Below are 7796 nucleotides of genomic sequence, written 5' to 3' on the forward strand. Positions count from 1 at the left end.
TTTAAATGTTCTTTCTTTGTAATTTGCGATGTAATAAGCAGAACACATCAAATGCACTGATTGTAATAAAATAAGATGATACTTCATAGAAATAAGGCTTATGTTTGGCTTGGCATTTAAATGCCTGATGCCATTGACAATTTAGAATATGTTCCTTAATTTCGTTTGAAAATAATCACTTGGAGACGTTTTTAATATGATGTATAGGTTGTTTCAGATCTCATGACCAGATTTGCATTTGTCTAGACTCTGTTTCCGTCTATGATCTATTGAGGTGCAGGTCGTTAATTTGTCTGGTTTAAATGTTATTGTTACCAATTGTTTGTAGAGGCTTTACCCTGTATGGTTTTATAAATGAGTATACATGTGTCATATGGCTTTTTTTTTTAACTTTTAACCATTTAAATGGGGGTTATTTATTTATTTACTTAATGAAAAAACATTTAAGGCGGTGTAAACAAAATATAGCGATAGGGTGGGGCTTGGGGGTTTTGCCCCAAGCTCCACCCTATCGCTTATTTTGGTTTAGTAAGGCAATGTTTGTGGATTTCCAGAATGGTTCAGTAAGGCAATGTTTGTGGATTTCCAGAATGGTTCAGTAAGGCAATGTTTGTGGATTTCTAGCATGACCAGTGGTCACAACTGCCATTGTACCAGACATCAAAGGTTACACAGCAATATGGTAAAGTATTGTGGCGAAAAGGATGAATATGAGTTAACGATTTGGATAAGTGGACAGAAGAAGGTAAAGGGAAGGAGAGGAAGGAAGACCTTGCAAAATTAGTTGATGCGAAGTCTGAGGTCCAAGGCAAGGGTGATCCCCGACATTGGGCCTCAGTCTCCGCCTCCTAAGCTCCCACGTTAAGAATAAACAAGGGATTGGGAGGGATGGTGGGTTATGTGGCCATGTTTATTTATATTGCCTATTATTACTCTTGCGGCAATGTTAGTTTTTGTGCTTTTTGTATTTGATTTTTGTTTGCTGAGCCCCATATGTTGGAGCAGTTGTTCATAATGCTGAGTGCAAGGGGTTTATACAACAACAATTCTCGTCTGAGTGATTTAGGTATATCAAATGACCATTATTTTATTTATTTATTTATTTTTTGTAAATGTTCATGTGTGTCTCGAAAGTCATGTATCTGTGTACATGTACTCCTAATTTTGCTTCTGTCAGAATCAGTTGAATATTTCTTGTAGTTGATTGGGCAGCGTGAAGAAATTGAGTCATCGGCATATTGAACAAGGAGACAGTTGTCTGCAATGGTTGACAGGTCGTTAATGAATACGATGAGTAAGATCAGGCCTAATATGGAGTCTTGTGGGATGCCGACAAGGTTTCTTAGATGGCATTTTATCACGAACTAATATTTTTACAAATTGAAGAGACAAACTGCTTTGTACAGTTACCCAGATGTCCTCTACAGCTGTATTATTTACAGCTCTACAGATTTAAGGTGTATCTTACGTATATGCATATTCCTCCACTTCGTCCTGCACTTCTATAAACATGCAAATTTTTAATATTAATGAATTACTTGGCACTTCTTGATGAAGCCCATTTCACTAATGCAAAGGATGTCGATATTTCTCTCTCTAATCATTTCAATTTCTTCAAAGTGACAAAGGAGGGAGTGCGCTTTGTTAAATTTTGATTGTATAGCATAATTTGACCTCTGGTCTTGCCGACTGTGTGACGGCGTCAAAGAAGCTGGTCGTTTTTTGTACTAACTTTTGTTCAGAAATACTTTACATTGTTAAGAAACCCTCTGAATTTATGAATAATTCTGGGGTTTAAGTCTTCGCTCTCTAATTGTTACTGTGAAACTAGAATAAACTGATGCGTTCTGTTGGTTTCATATGCTTTTGCATTTGATATATTTTCAACTTTTCCTTTTTTGGAAGTGTATGGCATGCACATGAGCATGAAATGTGATAACCAATAGGTCAAGATCATGTCTGCAGACATGATCTTGATCTGTTGGCTTACATAAATCATGTTTATCAGAGGACATTGAGCAGCAGACCTGGAAGTACACTCCTCTCTTCTCTCCCTTACTTGGACGATTCAGAGCGAAGGAGAGGACCGTACCGGCAAAGGCGCTCGACGGGGCGCAGCGGGTGGCGCCAAGCCAGATAATGCCAAGAGAGCTACCATGACCTCTCGGTCGTGAGGGTTTTGCATGGGCGGATTAAAGAGATGTACCGCAACCCGGTCCAATACAATTTCGGCCTCGGCTTTTCCGCGTTATCGGACGGTGCCACATCCACCCTTGTTTGCTGCCGCGATGCTACTTGCTTGCATGTAGCCCTCTAGCCTATTCTTTCCTATACGAATTTTCGGCATTAGGATAACTCTGTGCGCACCTTCTGGTGAACTGGACCCCATCTTCGGGCGCGTGCTCGGACGTGGGCAGACCTTTACCTCCCGCAGGGGAGGGTGTGTCTGGGGGGCCTTAGAGGGCCTGCCTTACGGTGTGCATAGAATTGTCATTCTATTTGCTAGGGACTGGTCTGACAGACCATCTGATGACTGCCACTCTCGCTGTTTCGCATAGGAACGATAGGCAGGTAGGAGCCCCTCACTTTGTCAGGCCCTCAGCCTGGTTCTGTCTAAATAGCTGCTGCTAGACAGAACACTAACTTCCCGTCCCACCATAGGAAGCGCCTGAAAAAGTTAGCTTCTCTCCCTCATTGTGGTGAAATAGCCTTTGAGTGGCTGTTTCAGAGAGATGAAGGAACTTACTGGAACAGGTGCAGGAGGTGAAACAGCCTTTGGGTTGCTGTCTCAGAGAAAAAGGGATTCACTTTGAAAAGGTATAGGACCTCCACTCCCTCATTGAGTTGAAACAACCTTTGGGTGATTGTCTCAGAGGGATAAAGGAATCGCCTGGAAAAAGTGCAAGAGCTCCTTTCCCTCACTGAGGTGAATTAACCTTTGGATGGCTGCTTCAGAGGGATGAGCAAAAGGGTTCCAAACAATGATGTCCTGTAGGTGGAAGGGCATCCCCTCTGGTCTCTCCCCAGGGGTTCACACCTACCCACGTGTTTGCCGTGCGTGGCAGCCTTGTGTGCTGCGGAGACAGGAGTCCTGGAGGTTAAGCGATGGCGTGAAGGGGTACACCCTGCGGCTAGCAACACGCCTCTTTGTTCCTCTATTCCAGCAAGACAGGCGGCCTGATCCAGGCCCGGTCAGGTCAATCGGCTGGTCTCCCTCGGGAGGCTAGGGTCAAGCAGTCATGCTGCCGTTGGTACGCACACTGGTCCGTGAGTGTCGCTGCAACGGCTAATTGGCTGCGTATATCCACTCATCACCCCTGTTGCTGTTAGACACTGGCTCTAACACTCAGCTTCCCTTTGTTGGACTCCGTGGTGGGTGGGGGTGTGAGTGGATGATGCACTGTCCAAATACATGGAAAATAAAACAAAACCCCAACCCACAGACAGATGCTAACGTTGACGATCCGTGCAAGGCCCAGACCACGGCAGCCACCCTGAAGCCATACGTGCCTCCAGGTGGCAAAAGAAAACCCCGAGCACAGGATGACACTGTCACGCCTGCTGCCAAGATGATGGACAAGACAGAAAAACCATCTAAAAATATGTCTGTCCAATAGATGGACTCTCGTGCTGGCCCCTCCAGGCCAGCACCCAGGCCAGAAAGGTCTCTGAGTACCCCTCAGACGACCCCCCTGACCGAATCGGGAGCACCAGCTGAAACAGCTGGGCCAGCAAAGAAAAATGCACAGAAACAGCCTGAACAGAGAAAAACCCAGATACACAAAGTCAGAGCTACCAAAGGCTCCCCGGTGGACCCCAGGATAGCCTGACAGCCGAAGAAGATCCCTCAAGCAGCGAGGACTTCGCAATGGAGTTGTCAGACTCCGAAACCAGTCAATCCGAATACGATGATGTCTCTGATGTGACTATCACCAAGTAACATCATGGCACGTAATCTAAGCATTCTGCAGTGGAACATCTATGGCTTCTCCATAAGGAGTGCCATCCTCCACGCAATAGTGCGATCAAGGAGCACTGACATTGTTATGCTCCAGGAGACATCAACAGTGGAACCTGTTCGCTTCACCTGGCTGGGGGGGCCCTGAAATTGTACAATGTGTACAGCCGGCCTTAGACATCAGCCATGCCTGTGCCTTTGCAGCACATGATCGAGTGATCATAAGGGGAGACTTCAGCGCACACCACCCCATCCTGGCTCCCTGCTGGGACCCGGATGCGGCTGGCTATCACATAGCGACCGTGCTTGAGACATTCCCTGAGATAATCTCCTCAATACCCAAGAGCCAACGCATGTCAGAGGAGGGGTTCTAGACCTCACCCTGGCCACTGTGACTCTGGTGGAGAGGATTGGCTGGCGTGTCGATGAGACCGTCACTAGTGACCATTACGGCACTATAACTACCCTCACAGCAATGAACCCACACCGAGCGAAAATGTGGAAGTGCTAGAAGCCAGACTTATAAATGCCATTAATGAGGCAGCTTCAGTGACCATACCCAAAACTCGGCCTGGGTCCAGGAGTCACAAAGACGCCAAGTACTTCAACGACGAGATTAGGGAGGTCAACCACAGGGTAAATATGTGCCAAAAACATTTCCGAAGGCAAAGAACCCCCGAAAACCTAGCCCTCCTAAGGGAGGCTGTCAGGGACACCAAGGAAACTGCCAGCAGAGTCAGGCAGAAAAAGTGGCTGGAATGGTGAGTCCTTCGACCACCATACCACCCTCTCAGAGATATGGCAACGGGTCAAGCGAGCCACCAGCCGCTCAGCCCCGAGATGCACGCACCATAACCCCCAGTCAGAGGCCAACAGACTGGCGCACGAGTTCCTGCGAGAACAAGTAGCAACAGCCAGCCAGCCGAACTGAGGGCAAGACAAGAACGCCTACAACCAGACATACTTGCTCATATCAGAGAAAGGGCAGCCGAACCCGATAACTCAGACATTATCTTTTCTCTGAGGGAACTAAGAAATGCCTATAAAGCCAGTTGTAACACAGCCCTGGGCTCTGATGGGATCTCGTACCCCATCATTTCCCACCTAGGACTGGCAGGTGAGCTTGCATTCTTGCAACTCATCAACAAGTCCTGGGAAACATCCACTCTACCCCAGAGTTGGAAAAGGGCTACCATAGTTCCCATCCCTAAACCAAAGGAACCAGGGAAGTACCACCCCATCTCTCTCCTCAGCTGTCTGGCTCCGATGGAAAATGGGAACCCCACATGAACACCTCCACGGGTTCACCAGGGGCATGAGCACACGGGTTCACCAGGGGCATGAGCACAGCGCACAGCATAGCCATGCTCCTGAGCACAATAAGCACGGGCACATCTGTGGTAGTATTCCTTGACCTGGAGAAGGCTTTTGAATTGGCAAGTCCTCTTGTCATTCAGGAGAGCTTGATCCAAAAAGGAATCAGAGGTAAGCTCTTGGCTTGGGTAGGTGACTCTTTAGGAATAGAACAGCTAGAGTCAAATTCCAAGGTCACCTATCACAGCACATGCCACTAGAGAATGGAATGCCACAGGGTGGGCTTCTCAGTCCAGCCCTTTTTAATACATTAATGTCCTGTATCCTCAACATAAACCTCCCAGTGGGGTGCAAGATCATCTCCTATGCAGACGATCTCGCTATCATCTCCATTGGACCACACTGCCTATAACAAAGCCCAGCGTTGTCTGGATCTCGTGTCTGAGGAGTGCTGTAGGACAGGACTAAAGATCTCTGCAGCCAAATCCAAAGCCATGGCTCTGAGACAGAGAGTTCAAGGCACAAATCTGAAAATCCAGGGAATGGACTTGGTGTGGGTTCAGGACTACCTCTACCTTGGGGTAAGGATAGACCGGAGCCTCTCCTTCCACAAGGAGGTCCAGTACCTGCTTGACCAAATCAAGACTGTCTGTCATGAGAGCAATGAGTGGGAAACGCAAAGGGGCCAGACACAGAGTACTAAGATCATTCTATGTACATGCTGTCAGGCCCATTGTAGACTATGCCTCCCTTGCTCTGATTGCCATGAATATAAAACATAAAGACCAACTGGAGACAGTCCAAAACGAAGCCGCCAGGGTCATTCTGGGTGCCCCAAGGTAGGCGAAGTTCCTCAACCTCCTAGTGGAGACAAACCTTCTCCCCTTGGCCTCACGAATCGATTTAATGGCAGCACAATTCTTATCAAAGGTCATCCAGCCTCCCAGGAATACAAACCTAAGACATTAAATAGTCAGATGCCTAGAACAAGATAACGAGCTGTTTGCAAACAATTCTTGGCTGTCTCACACAGCCAGGGTGTTAATACGCCATCAGCTCAAAGAACACCTTCTTGCCAAGGGCATGGACTCCCCTCACCCTGACTTTGTCGAAGCTCCGCCGTGGGCACAAACCTCGATAGAGTTCTGGGTCATGAGACAGGCAACCAAAAAGAATGAATATCCCACGCCTAGCTTAAAGGCAGAAACCCAGAGGGTCATTGCAACCATCACTCCTCCGGGTAGTTGAACATACTACACGGATGGATCGGTCGATCCCTTGACCCACACTGCAGGCGCCGGCTTCGCAGCAAGGGATGCCACAATATCCATGAGGGTAACAGACAACGCCTCTTCGCTACAGGCAGAGGCAGTTGCTATCATGGGAGCACTGAGCCACGCGTCCGTGAGGGAAGGACACGTGGTCATACATAGACTCCAGAGGAGCCATCGTCTTCAGCAGCGCTCACCCAATGAGAATATCTACCTTCTGACTACTATCCTCACACTGGCACAGAGGATTCTTGCACAGGGTAGAAGAATTATCATAAACTGGGTTCCCAGCCACATAGGGATCAGAGGGAATGAGCTTGCTGACAGACTAGCCGAAGTTGGCAAGGGTATGCCCCCTAATCCCATGATTATGTAACCAAGCCGAAAATTACTCAGGAAGAAGTGTACGCAGACAGCAACCTCCTTCCTCCTGCAGCTTCACAGAGAGGAAACGAGATCCTCCCCCTCAGCCATTTGGTAATCAGATGCCACCGGCTATGAACCACTGGCACTTTCTGAAATAAACAACAGAGGTACCGAAGTCAATGCGCCTAGGTTACTACTGTTCATGGCAGATCATGCAAACAATTGACCGTGAGGAGAGGTGTTGTATGCATTGCGGCGAGCCGAACGCCACACTCGTACATTACTTAGAGAATTGTGAGCACACGTGCTGGTAAAGAGATTATGCGATATGCTTACACCACGGCTACAGGAGCGCCTGCTGGCAATCCCACCACCACGGTAAGCACCGAGCGTCAGAGAACCAAATGAAACAGCCATAAAAAGCTGACACAGGCCGGGCCATATGTGAAAGGCCCGGGCGAAGCCAGAACTTCGCAAATCTCAATACTACTATCATGCTTATGCGCATGACATATTAAGTGTCCGCCACGTGGGTTTTATGTCAATTCGAACCATTGCCTCAACGGGAGCCTACATGACGATTATATCTGACCCGGTTGACCTTTGGTTCGCACGTTGTCACCCTATCGTCTACACCATCCGCCTCCGGCCCTCCTCTGGCCGGGGCTCGCTACCACACTCAGCACTGCTTCTAGACATGCGCATAGTGTTCTCTTGTTCTTTCACCAATAAAGAGTCGAGCCGTTTAACTACTGTCACTATCCAACCAGTTAAAGTCATATTGATGCACTCAGCCTCTTACAAAGTGACGGTGACGAAACGCCCCTCGTCTTGCTCGTTTGTTTTTGTGCTCGCGGTCGTTCGTGCCAACGTGGCTTAGGACATGC

General features: G+C 47.9%; 1 protein-coding gene across 1 annotated transcript in view; it reads right to left on the reverse strand.

Moving 5' to 3' along the window:
- LOC119598077 (vinculin-like) overlaps positions 1–7796 on the reverse strand; it is a gene marked incomplete at its 3' end in the record, with an annotated part of 94371 nt that overhangs the window by 49835 nt on the left and 36740 nt on the right.

This window comes from Penaeus monodon, chromosome 40 (assembly GCF_015228065.2).
Source record: "Penaeus monodon isolate SGIC_2016 chromosome 40, NSTDA_Pmon_1, whole genome shotgun sequence".
Taxonomy (NCBI): domain Eukaryota; kingdom Metazoa; phylum Arthropoda; class Malacostraca; order Decapoda; family Penaeidae; genus Penaeus; species Penaeus monodon.